This window comes from Mus caroli, chromosome 9 (genome assembly GCF_900094665.2).
Source record: "Mus caroli chromosome 9, CAROLI_EIJ_v1.1, whole genome shotgun sequence".
Lineage (NCBI taxonomy): Eukaryota > Metazoa > Chordata > Mammalia > Rodentia > Muridae > Mus > Mus caroli.
The window spans coordinates 45,046,551-45,059,178 of NC_034578.1; the positions used below are offsets into that span (position 1 = coordinate 45,046,551).

The 12,628-nt window shown below is 46.0% G+C and overlaps 1 long non-coding RNA gene and 1 other non-coding gene across 3 annotated transcripts in view; both read left to right on the plus strand.

The window, feature by feature from the left end:
* Positions 1 to 12,628, plus strand: part of LOC115031963 — a 101,610-nt gene that overhangs the window by 19,692 nt on the left and 69,290 nt on the right. The window lies entirely within an intron of this gene.
* LOC115032028 lies at positions 6,696 to 6,838 on the plus strand. The gene has a single exon (XR_003837676.1). It is a non-coding gene; the product is annotated as a small nucleolar RNA SNORA48 (small nucleolar RNA).

Genomic DNA, 12,628 nt, shown 5'->3' on the forward strand with positions numbered 1-12,628 from the left:
TATTATTTGAAGATTTTGTAACCATTTAAATTGGATCTTGATCATAGCTACCCTCCACTCCTCTCCATTTCTCGGCTCCCCACTACACCTCCCACTCAACTGCCTGCTTTCTCTCTGTCTCTCTGTGTCTGGCTGTCTGGTTGAATGGCTGAATGGCTGTCTGGCTCTGTGTGTGTGTGTGTGTGTGTGTGTGTGTGTGTGTGTGTGTGTGTGTGCATGTGTACGTGTCTTTAAACCCAGTGAGTCCAATTAATGTTACTTCTATGTGCTCTATGTGTATGACAGTATGGGAATAGCGTCATGAGAAAACCACCTTCCCCTAAAGTGTAATTCTGTTCTCCCTATGCCCAGTAACCATCAACAACCACCGGTGGTTTCCTCAGCTATGGAGTGACTTCTTGTGAACCTTCCATGAATACTGCCTGGCATGGTCTTGTGCAGGCAGTCAGAGCTGCAGAAAAGTCCTGGAGGCAGCCTGCCTGCCATGTGCAGAAGACCCTGATTTTCAGCGGCCTCGCCTGTCCCGTGGCTCTTCCGTCCTTTGCCCCACCCCCACCCCTTTCTGAGATGTTTCCTAACTCGCTATTCAAGGATCCTAGCCCACACTCATCTTAGGAGGTGGCAGCAGATGCTAGCAGGCTCTCTCTGTCACAGACCACCTGCCTTCTACAGCTCTAGGCTTGGAGTGCCACTGCTACTCAAAACAGAGAGTGGTGGAGAAGCCGTTACAGACAACAAAACTCTTTCATGCAAGCAGACAGAGTAGGCAGAACTTAGCTGCTGGCTACAGGATGCCCACCCCTGGTTTATAGACTGATGGAGAAGAGACTGGGACACAAACCTGTACAAACAGGCACAAAGCCTGAACCTGCTTTGAAGTCACGTCTTTCAGTGAAGCCACGAGGAAGCTTTTCCTGTCTTCCTGCCCTTCTTCTCCACACCCACCTCTCCACTGAGTCTTTCTTCCTTATGTTCTTTCCTTTTAAGTCTCACTTCCTTTATAAGAAACAGATTTATTGCTTTCATTTATTTGTCTGTGTGTATGTGTCTACCATGTGTGTGTCTGTGCCCAGAGAAGCCAGGAGAAAGAGTTGGACTTGGACCTGGAGTTACAGGCAGTTGTAAGCTTCCCAGGATATGGGTGCCTGAATCTGAGCTAGGGTCCTCTGGAAGAACAGCAAGTGCTCTTACATGGTTACATGGGGTCATGTCTCCAGCCTCTTACATCCTAAACAAACAAACAAACAAAACCCTATCATTTCTCTCTTGCTCTCTCTACAGTCTAACCAGCAAATATCAGCACTTACTGAACATCTACTTTGTGCTAGGTAGGAGGCAAATGAAGGCTGGAGATCTCTGCCTCCGCCCTGAACTCTACTGCCCCCCCTTCCACCTTTGCAAGCTCCAGGTGCCCTGGGAAGGGGCACTGGGAGGGGAGCAGTGTGATCCTGTGGACTAGGGGTTACTGAGGGAACATGCTGAGCCCCTCAGCGGGAGGCAGAAGGTACCAGGGCTCCTGCACCAGAGTTCTCCATTTCAGCACTCCTTTCATCTGGAGTAAGACTCTTTAATTTGTAAACATTAATAACCATTATTATTATTAAAAAGGAAAGAAAGTGAGTAGCCCTGTAACTAATTACTTTAAGTGTTCTCAACAAGGCACAGTTCAGCTCCTTTATAAAACCTCCTGCTGTGAAGACCAGATTGTCATTATGATCGGCTCCCTTCCTTAGACCTATTAATTTTACCCAGAATAACAGCGGAGCAGATGCAAGAAGAAGGCTAGCCTGATTAACATAATTCTTTTCAAAGACCATTTCCTCCCTAAGGGCCACCGTAGCGAGTCTTCTATCTTGTCTCAGATCTAATTACATTCAGGAGGATTCAGACACTGACGGGCATCTCTGCAGATGTCACTTTTCAGATTTGAAGCACACTTCAGGATATGAAACCTTATCAGAAAATCAATTGAAATTAACAATTCCCCTCTTCTCTATCGCTTCCCTCAGCCAAGTCTCTCTCTCTCTCTCTCTCTCTCTCTCTCTCTCTCTCTCTCTCTCTCTCTCTCTCTCTCTCTCTCTTCTCTGGCCAGATAAAAGTTGTTTCCAAACACTAACCTTTCTCAGGCGAAGAGACAACAAACATTTCCTGGAATTCTATAAACCTGAAACCTCAAGTCTGTGCCTAGCTTAGCTTTTGAAGTGCTTGACTGTGTACCCCTGCCTCAGCATAATGAGGGTGTGTGTGTGTGTGTGTGTGTGTGTCCAGCAGCAGTTCCTGAAGGGCTCTATAAGGTATAAAAATAAGATTGAAACAGAAGAAACCAGAGTGGGGCTTCCTGCTGCACCTAGAAAGGATGCACACCGAAGACCCCTCTCAAGTCTCTGGTCTCTGATTGAAACCAGTGCTGATTTGGATCCCCGGGTCTGATCTTTGATGGGCAAGAGCCGTGGGCTTACAATGAAGTCTCTTGCTGCTTTTAATGAAGTATTTGACATTTCTCCTGCTGCTTTCAGCCGAGCTGTGGGATTGCTGGATAGCTTCTCCTAGGGGAGCAGCGAATGAATGCAGGTGGGGTTTTGGTACCCACTCCTAGGTCAAGACACAGCAGAACCAGGGCTCTGGCAGCACCAGCATCCCCATTCCTTCCTCAGCCATGCTCTGGGCCCCAGTGCTGTTTGCTAGGAAGGTCTCAGAATGTAGAAAATTTGGCTTGAACATCAATTACCTGAAAACCAATCTCCATGCTCCTTGCTGCCCCTCTTAGGCATGCAGGGAGTGCCAGCTCTCAAGTGGCCTGACGACCAGGGAACAAAGCCATAGGCAGGAGGATTTGAGGACATGGCTGTAGGCAGAAAGCATGCACTGGCTATCTATTTTCCATATCCTAGGAGGACGATGAAGGAGTCAGAAAGCAGTAGCACACATGTCTGCCTACATTGGGCACTGGCTTTTTTGTGGGTTGCAGATGCTGTTCGGTGCCTTGCTGACAGTGAGCACAAGTCAGTCCCCACTCCCCGAAGCGCCATTGCAACAGCTGTCCTCAGCTTGCTCGGGCCTGGCTTTGTGTCTCTGTGGCAGTGTTCCTCGGGGTGGCCAGCTGGGTGTTCTCCCCAGATAGCCTGCAGTGTTGGCACAGGCCCTCTGAGAACCTGCCAAAGGGAAGATCATTGGAGCAGAGTTGGTACCCGGCAGTTCCCTGCAGGAACTCTGAGAAGTCTCTGTCTGTTCGCTGCTGAGGTTGCAGCTGGACAGAGAAACTCCAGAAAGGGAAGAAGAGGCGGAGGGAGTTATGGAACTTGGGGCGTGTTTGTCATTTTTCTGATCTGCGTTGTACATCTTGCTTACTACCCCATTGAGAGACGGGGGTGCATTTGACTTTTAAATACCTGCCTATATTATATGGCCTTCCCATGGTCTGGCCTTGAGAATGACACCAGTGTGTACATAATTAACACGAGAGGAGCCTAGTGGCTCCGTAGAGGCAGCTCCATCTCAGGCTTTACACGCAGGGGCTTCTAAGAAGGTTTAGACTTATGCAGCAGTTAAGATAATAAAACAAGAGGCAACCAACCTCTATTCTCTTCCAGAATTTGCTGAGTGAAATATCATCATTACAGTCTGTTCTTGTGGGAGAGAGAGGAGACTCATTACGGGGGAAGGCAGGTCCGTGCTGTGTCTGGGGGTCCTGAGCAGGGGGAGGTCTCCAGACCATCTGCACTGTCACAAAGCCTGGAGGCAAACAAGCACATTATGGTTGGTACTGCTGCAGCCTGACTGAGACATTAGGTTCCCCCCCCAACCCTCCCCCCGCCCCCCCCCGCTATGCTCACTGTGCTTGCCTCCAACCTCTCTGGGTGCTGTGGTTTGCATGAGGGTACCCCCTCAGCCCCATATGTAAAAATACACCTTTGGGTGGCACTGTTGGGCAATGGGGTTATTAGGTGACTGGGGGTTATGAGGCAAGCCTGTGTGGCCGCTTGAGTTCTCCCGGGTGTTACAAACGGAACAAACAGAACCCCGTTCATTTTTTTCCCTCCGTGTGCTGGGTTACAATCCGCTTCTATGCATACTTCCAACCACGACTGCTGCACTGGCTTTCTGCCACCAGAGTAAATACCCAACCCAAACATCTTAGAAGGGCTTGTCTAGGCTCATGAGTTCAGGACACAGTCACTTGACTCTGGACTGAGGCTGAGAGTTTTGAGGAGGAATATAGGAAGAAGGACAACGATGCTTACTTACATCCTGGTGGAGAGGAGGAGAGATCAGAGAAGAGAAGGAGGAAGGAGAAAGAGAAGAAGATGGTAAAGAGGTGGAAGAGTGAGACGGCAGTGGAGGAGACTAACTAAAGTCTCCCAGTAGCTTTAAAAGACATACTCTTGGATAACCTTCTTCACCCAAGGGAACTCAGCCTCCTAAGGTTCCCAGAACCATCCCACCCCCAATACTGCCCCTAGCTGGGGATCAAGTCTTTGACACATCAACTCTTAAAGAATATTCTAGATCCAAACTAAAATAGTTCCTGCCTGTAGCACTCAGAGGTCAAACGACAGGGATGCTTGCTTGATCCTTTGATAATGAGCCAACTAGGACTCTTTTTACTTCGTAAGTTTTCAGCATTAGGCATTTCCCTCCAGTGGAAGGCAGCTGACTAACACACAGAGTTTAGGAAGGAAGAGCAAGCTTTGTATACCATGGTTTGAGTGGGGAAGATGTCAGTGGTCACAACGTCCTCCCAGAAAGTCTGATCTTCTTGAGCGTCCTCCTCCCAAACACCATTTCATTTCCTCGGCCTTTCTCTAGCATTGACTGTGTGCAGGGCAATGTGACAGACAGGAGGGTGAGCTGAAGACATATGCATCAGAAATGGTTCACAGTGTAAACACACAGATACACACAAGACAAAGGCAGCAAGCCTCATATGGAAGTCATCAGGTTCTACTTCCAAAAGATGTATTTTTAGCCACGTTAGGGATGAAGTCCAAGCCTCACATAAGGTAGGAAATTACTCTCCACTGAGCAATAGTCCCAAAGTAAAAGAACTTGTCCTTTATACGGCATGCAGAAGATTCATTTTACTATGTTTAATTTATTATTGTTGTGATTGGTGTGTGTGTATGTGTGTGTGTGTGAGAGAGAGAGAGAGAGACAGAGAGAGAGACAGAGACAGAGATATGTGTCTTAGTATGTGTGATGTACCTCTGGGGGGAGGCAGTGTGTGTATATGTGTGTGTGTCTGTGTGTGTATGTGTGTGATATGCCTGTATAAGTGTGATGGGCTTGTATGTATGTGATATGCTTGTGTGTATGTGATGTGCTTTTGTGTGTGTGAGAGAGAGTGGGGGCAGAGAGAGAGATGTGCCTTAGTGTGTGGTGTGCCTGTGTGTGTGTGTGCATATGTGGATGTACTTCTGTGTGTGCAGGAGTGTGTGTGTGTATCTGTGTGTGATATGCCTGTATAAGTGTGATGTGCCTATATGTATGTGATATGCTTGTGTGTATGTGATGTGCTTGTGTGTATGTGTGTATGTGTGTGTGAGAGAAAGATGTGCCTCTGTGTGTGTGAGAGAAAGAGAGAGAGAGAGAGAGAGAGAGAGGTGCCTATGTATGTGTATGTGATGTGTCTGTGTGTGTGATGTGTCTGTGTGTGTGTGTCCATGTGGGCACATGTGTAGATCAGAGGACAACTTGATAGGAGTTGGTTCTCTTTTTTTTCCCCTTTACATGGGTTCTGGGGGTCAGGTTTGTAAGGCAAGCACCTTTGTGCACCACCTTTATTTTTAAATAACTTTTTTTCTATAAAAAAGGGAAATGTAATGGGGCTGGAGAGATGACTCGGCAGTTAGAAGTACCAACTGCATCTCCAGAGGACATGGGTTCAATCCCCAGCTCCCACACAGCAGCTCATAATCCTTTTAAACTCTGGTCCCAGGGACTCTGATACCCTCTTTTGATGTCTGGACACTAAGCACACTGGTGATACACAGACATATATGCAGGAGAAACAACCATACTCATGAAATAAATTTTAAAATTTTAAGATAAGACCAAACACGTGCCTAACAGTGAAGATGTGGGGAAAGTTTATCTTAATCTTACCATGTGAAATGGTCTTTATTAGTGGTAATAACTGGATATCTTAGATAAACCTCAAGGATTGCAAAAATTATGCTTGAGCTCTAAATTCTACACACACACAGACACACACACAGACACACACATCATCCCGGACCAATCCAGCACTGTGTCTCATGAATGTGGCACCTCTCCCCATGGCAACAGCATTCATGTGAAGGTTTAAGACAAAAAGTGGGGGTCACCCTGGATGACTCCCCTCCTCCTCCCGTATACAATCATCTCAGTTCCCTTTATCTAATCTAGAAAACACAGCTCCATTCACCTCCATCACAAGGAGTGGGGCCACCTACTGACCAGATAGCCGTCATTCATCTCAATCCCCGACTTCACTTCTGCCTCATCCATCACGTATCCATATTACAGACTCTTTAAAAAATGAGAAACCACCAGGTGTGGTAGCCCATGTCTCTAATCCCTGTGCTCAGAAGGCAGAGGCTAGAGATCATCACAAGTTCAAGGCGAGCCTGGTATATTTGGTTAGATCTAAGCCAGCCAGAGCTACATAACAAAGTCTTATCTCAACAACAATGGGGGGAGTGAGGGGGGAAGAAAAGCACCCCTGGCAATGGGCAAAGAGACCCATTGGTGTTGATGTTGTCCTTATATCAGTCAGGAGCAGAGTATATAGCATCCTTTGTTCATGCTAGCCTGGTGCCTGGCTTGGTGGCCAAAGATAGTTTATGCCTAGGTCTCATAAAAATTTACATTTAATTAAATCTAGACAGTGCAATGCAGGAGGAGGAAGACAGACAGAGACCTGTGCACCAGAGATCTGCCCTCCTACACACAGCACAGGTGAGCTGTAGACACCTGCTTGCCACCGTGCCATGCAGCACGGACAGCAGATGTCAGGACAGAGGATGTCACCCAGGGCCCTACCAGCCATGTAGCTAGCCTGCATTGTGTGAGCTACCACAAGGTGTGAATATGTGGCAGTCAGGTGGGAGAGAAGGAGAAGTGGAGCAGCCCGAGCGTTATGAAGAGAGATGGAACTGGGGACTCTAGGGTGCAGAGCGTTGTGAGTAGCCAGCCCTGCCACCTGAAGCCATGGTGAGCTCTGAGTCTGTGACTACACAGTGGCAGAGGTTGGTGTCCATGGCTCATATTGCCACTAGAGAACATGGCGATGTCCCTGGTTGGGCAGCTACTGGAGACCCTGTGGATCTCCAGGGGCTATGCAGAATTGTCCCTGCTCTTCCCCCTCACTTGCTATTGCACCCTGGAGAGCTGGCCTCATCTCTCACCTGCTACAGCACTCTGGAGAGTGGGCCGACACTGGTGGGGTGTAGGTGAGCCAGTATGGGAGAGCTGACCCTCCCTCACTTATCTGCTGTGGGTAGGCCCAGGCATAGAGGTGATGCTCGATCCCAAAACCTCCAAAACCCTCCCAACCTCCAGCAGTCAGGAAAGCTGACCCCAGTACCATGAGCACAGAAGAGCTAGCCCTGCCTCTCTGCCATGAGGTGGTGTGGTGTAGAGGTGATACCCTTCCCTACTTGCCCCTGGTACCTTCAGCAGTTGGAAGAGCTGGTCCTGCCTCTCACCAGCTGCAGCACTCAGGAGAGCTGAACCCTTTGCCTGAGCTGGCCCTGAGGGGGTGCAGGTGAGCTGGCCCCAGGGGCGAGAGTGTGGGAGAGCTAGCTCAACCTCTCCCAGGCCGTAGTACTCAGGAGAGTGGGCCATACACCTAGACTGGGCAGCACAGTGGAGCTGGCTCTGAAGGCATGGGTGTGGATGGCTGGCCCTGAGGGCATGGGAGTAGGAGTGATAACCTAGCTGGAGCAGTGCTGGAGTGCTTGCCTTGGTGGTGCACATAAGGGAGAGGCGGTTCTCTGATCACTTCAGCTATGACCCAGGCCCAGATCTCCGAATTGACCCACTCCAAACCTATCTGATCTGCAAATGGTTGGGACTGATAAAAGGATCAGTCTTGTTGTTCCAAAGCTGCAGTATCTCCACAACCCAAGGGAACAACAGGATAACTGGGAGAAGTTCCTGTGAGCTTCCAGTATTGATGATGTCACAGAAGCCAGAGAGCACAAACCCTACTAATGACTTATTGCAATGGACATTCGCGAGTGTTAGACAGACGGATATACTGTGCGACACACTGTGACATACTACAGTTTCCATGATGAGATGTTTTCTATGCTTTGTACTTTGTTTTGAGAGAGAGAGTTAAGAAAGAGAGAGAGAGAGAGAGAAGCAAATTGGATCATGCAGCTCTTTGCCTAATGCCTTCAGTGGCTCCCAACTGCCTTTGGGAGTTGGGAACAACTGCCTCAGTTGTTTGGAAGAAACTTGTGCTGACAACAACTAAAACTTAATAGTGTTTTAAATTTTTTCATATAAAAGCATTGAATTACCAATTATATGATAAGGAACTATCAAATCAAAAGGTAGGGGAAATTAAGAATCCAGATAGTCAAATAGGGAGTTTGGCCCCTTTATCGTTTCCTGAGATGGGTCAGCCAGTCACAGGCTCAGAGAGAATGAAAACAAGAATCAAATCCCCAACAGTTTCAAGGTGGAGGTGTGTAATGAGATAGCCATCTTCAGCCAGGCAGGGGTGTCACACACCTATAATCCTAGCTCTCTGAAGGCAGAGGCAGGTAGATCTCTGAGTTTAAGGCCAGCCTGATCTACAGAATGATTTCTGGGACAGCCAGAGCTACCCAGAGAAACCCTGTCTTAAAAAACAAAACAAAAAGATAGCCATCTTCTATAGAAAGCCGGGGGTAGGGTGGAAGGTATATCAAAGGGCAGCAGATGTTGGATTGCCATCTCGGGAATTTAAAACATGTTCTTAGCTCTGTGAAGATCAGGACATCAGAAAATAATCTCTCCTCTAGAAACTGTAAGCACAAAATGGTCATCTATTTAACGTATGGGATAAATTTTTTGGAACTGAAAATGCTATAAATTCATTGCTGTGAATTTGGTTCGCTATGGCCAAACTCTGGAAGTCCATGTGGGCAAAACTAAACCCCCAGTTCGTCTGTTCAGAAAATGCTTCTAGGTTTCAGAGATGTCTCAGAAATAATGTCCAAAGGCAGCGAGTAAAGCACAGTTGAAAATACCAAGGTACAAGTGAAAATTTGTAAAGAGAATTCATTCAAAACAGCAGACAGAAAAGAGCGGAGCCACCGGCTCCATACTAAGTTAACAGAAGCATTATGGAAGGCATGTGATTACTCTAAGGAAAGAGAGATTTTAAAATATTTTCATGGGGGCTTACAAAGGCACAACCTAAGGTATTTGAGATGGAAATAAGTGAGATTTCTAGAAATGAAAACTAGAGTGATTGTGGCTGAGCTGATGGGTTTAACGGCAAACAGGAGCTGGTGAGCCAGAAGCTTACTCAGTATCTAGAGAGCTCTACCCCTGACGGAAGACACATAAGAGGGACTGAGAGTGAAGAAGCAGATCTGCTCTTTGTTTAATTCAAGATTTACATGGATAGAAGAATGAGGCCGAGACAATGTATGAAGCCACAGTGGTTAAGAATTTTCCAGAAATGCTTAAAGACAGTTTCAAGAGTTCTTTCAATCCAAACAAAACAAAAAGACAGAAATCAACTCACAGACGTGGCATGGTGAACTTTCAGGCCCCACAGATGGTGGAAATCTTAACATGAAAGAGAAGACAAACCTGTTACCTTCAGTGAGACGCACATACAGCAACAGCCAAGCTCTCAAAACTGCTACGTCGGGAATAAAATCTTAGTTCTCTGCTGTAGCCCTTGTATGCTATGCTGTGTGCTCTGTGCCTGGCCTCCTTTTCCATCAGTTCCTTTCTTCCCCATCACTTGCTCTGTGTCCACTTGGTCCCCTCCTTTCCATGACAGATCCCATCCACTGCTCCATCTGCCCAGGTCCTGTGTGACCCATTCTTAGCAGCTCTCCAGGGATGCTTCGTCCAACCAACCCTTGCCATTTGTTCTCATTGGATCTTTGCTCTTTCTTCATTCGGCATCTCCCCTGCTAGACTATACTTCGTAAGTATCGGAACCAGGATATTTTGAACACATCATTGCACCCAGCATCCTGAAGAACTCATGTACAAGAACTCAGGAGGGAATCTGGGAAGAAGCTATCTTTGTTCAGATACTTCTTGTCCTTTCCTAGGTCTATTTCCTTACTTGGTTATACGTCATTTCTTGTGTTTTCCTTCTTACAGATATAACAACATCCCATCTTCTAGGTTATGCTTTAAATTATCCATATAACATAAACTATTCACTGTGTGTATAAGTGTCCTTCCATAACTTCATTTCTGATGCTTTCATGATTGTCTTTTATGAACATATCATAATTTATTTACTCAAACCATGATGGCTTGCTGTTTAGATTGGGCCTCTAAATCTTGATATAAGGAAGTCATCTTTCCTTATGCCTTAGTAATTGTACCTGAATAAAATTCAAAGGGGGAGACCAGATGTAGATGCTGAATATCTACCTGGTATCTCTGTGTCCTTGTCACTTAACTTCCTCACCCAAGGACAGTCTTATCTTGTTTAACACCTATGACAATTTCAATGCACAAAAAAAATGGGAATTTTATTTAAAAATTTTCTCCCTCACAAATTTTAGTCTAATAAACACAGTCTATGCAAATTGGAGTCTTTGTGTAGGGTATATGTATGTGTACATGTGCATTTTGTATGACTGTATGTTAGGGATATATATGAACATATATGTATACAAGTGTGTGTGGAGATTAATGTTGGGTGTTGTCCTCAATTAGTTCCTGTCTTATTTTGGGAAGAACCAAGTCTCTCACTGATTCAGGCAGAGTCGATGGCCAGCCAGACCCTCCTGCCTCTCTCTCCCCAGCTCTGCAGTGTCTGGTGCTGAGGAGCTGGATTCATAGCTAATATTTGTTTCTTTGGTTGATTTTTGTTTGTCAACTGATTTTCAGTATTGCTTGATATAGGTTCATAGAGACTAGTGCCCTATCATTAGTATGATCTAAAATAAGCTCCTACATATATAACTGAGTTTTTAAAAATAGGGTCTCATATGCCCAGGCTGGCCTCTAACTTACTGTGTAGCCAAGGAAAGCATGCTCCACTACACCTGGTTTTATATGTTGCTAGGGAACCGAGAGTAGAGCAAGCCTTTAAACACTCAAAGCTTGCCCATAGTGACCACTTCCTCCAGAAAGGCCACGCGTCTCCAAAACAGTTCCATCAGTGAGGAGCAACTGTACAAATGCTGGAGACTGTGGGAGACAATCACATTCAAACTGCCACACTTGGTACATACCTCACCAGTTTAGACGTTCTCACCAGCAACCCTTGAAAGTATGGCTTTCCCCACCCTCATCACCAGCATCTCCTCCCCCTTCAGATGTGGTACATAAAGAATGCTGTCTTTTTCTCTGTATTCTACATGTCTTTCATTAGCAATGGGCTCAGTGACCTTTCTGCTCATCTGAAAGCCATTTGTATATCCTTTCCTGTGGACTGCTCATATTCTTTCTCAATTTCTCAGGTATGGTTGGCTGTTCCTTCTTTATTGACGAGCAAGCACTCTTTAAATACAAGCTCTCTCTCACCTACCCACCGTGCTCTGAAAGCTAAGAGTTTTCATAAATTCAGTAGGAAAGTCATGTAGTCTAGAACTTGACATGGAATAATGTGAATTCTTAGTCCACCTCAGTTAGTGAGGCCACCGGTCCATTCGCTACATCAGTAACAAAGGTTCCAGTGACAGGACACTACCCCAGAAGCAACTGGAGGAATTCTGCAATATACCATATATTCACAGTATGCTCTTTCTAAAAACAAAATTAAAAACCCAGGTGTGGTCTTAGATTCTTTAAAAACTAAGAAAACTTGACAGAGTTTTACGTTCTTTTTCCATATTGCTGTTTTCCATGTAGAGGCAAAAACAAACAAGCAAAACCAACAAAAATAGGAAATAGGAGAAGTAAAGATTTCCTTACTCCAGTGTCCAATCTGTTGAAGACCAGGGGATCCTTGTCCTCCTGCATCTGCATGGCTGTCCCTGTGGAAAGTGTTGTCAAAGCATCACGGGATCACAGAACAGACATGAAGTCGGCAGATGAATCTGCTCTCGGATGTATCAGCCACAGCTCTCACCGGCTCGGGCTGTATTTCACATGATAATATTTTTCTGGCTGTTTAGCACCTAATAAATCATATATTTATGGAAACAAAAATGAAGTCATCTTTGTAAAAAAGGCTTTCCTCGCTCTCAGATCATAACAGATTGCCCCCCCCCCCGCCCCTGCTTTTCCCCCATGCCTTTACCGAAGCCTTTGTCCTGTTTATGACCCACCTGGAGTTCATTTTGGCATAAGTGATGAGATAGGGATCCAAATGACTATTTTATCGGGTGGCTGTTCAGTTGTCTCAGCTACACCCATTGATCATTCATCCGTGCTTTGTTAATTTGAAATCTTAACTTCATCATACACTAAATGTTTATGCTCTTTGAATTAATCTTTTTGCACTGAGTCT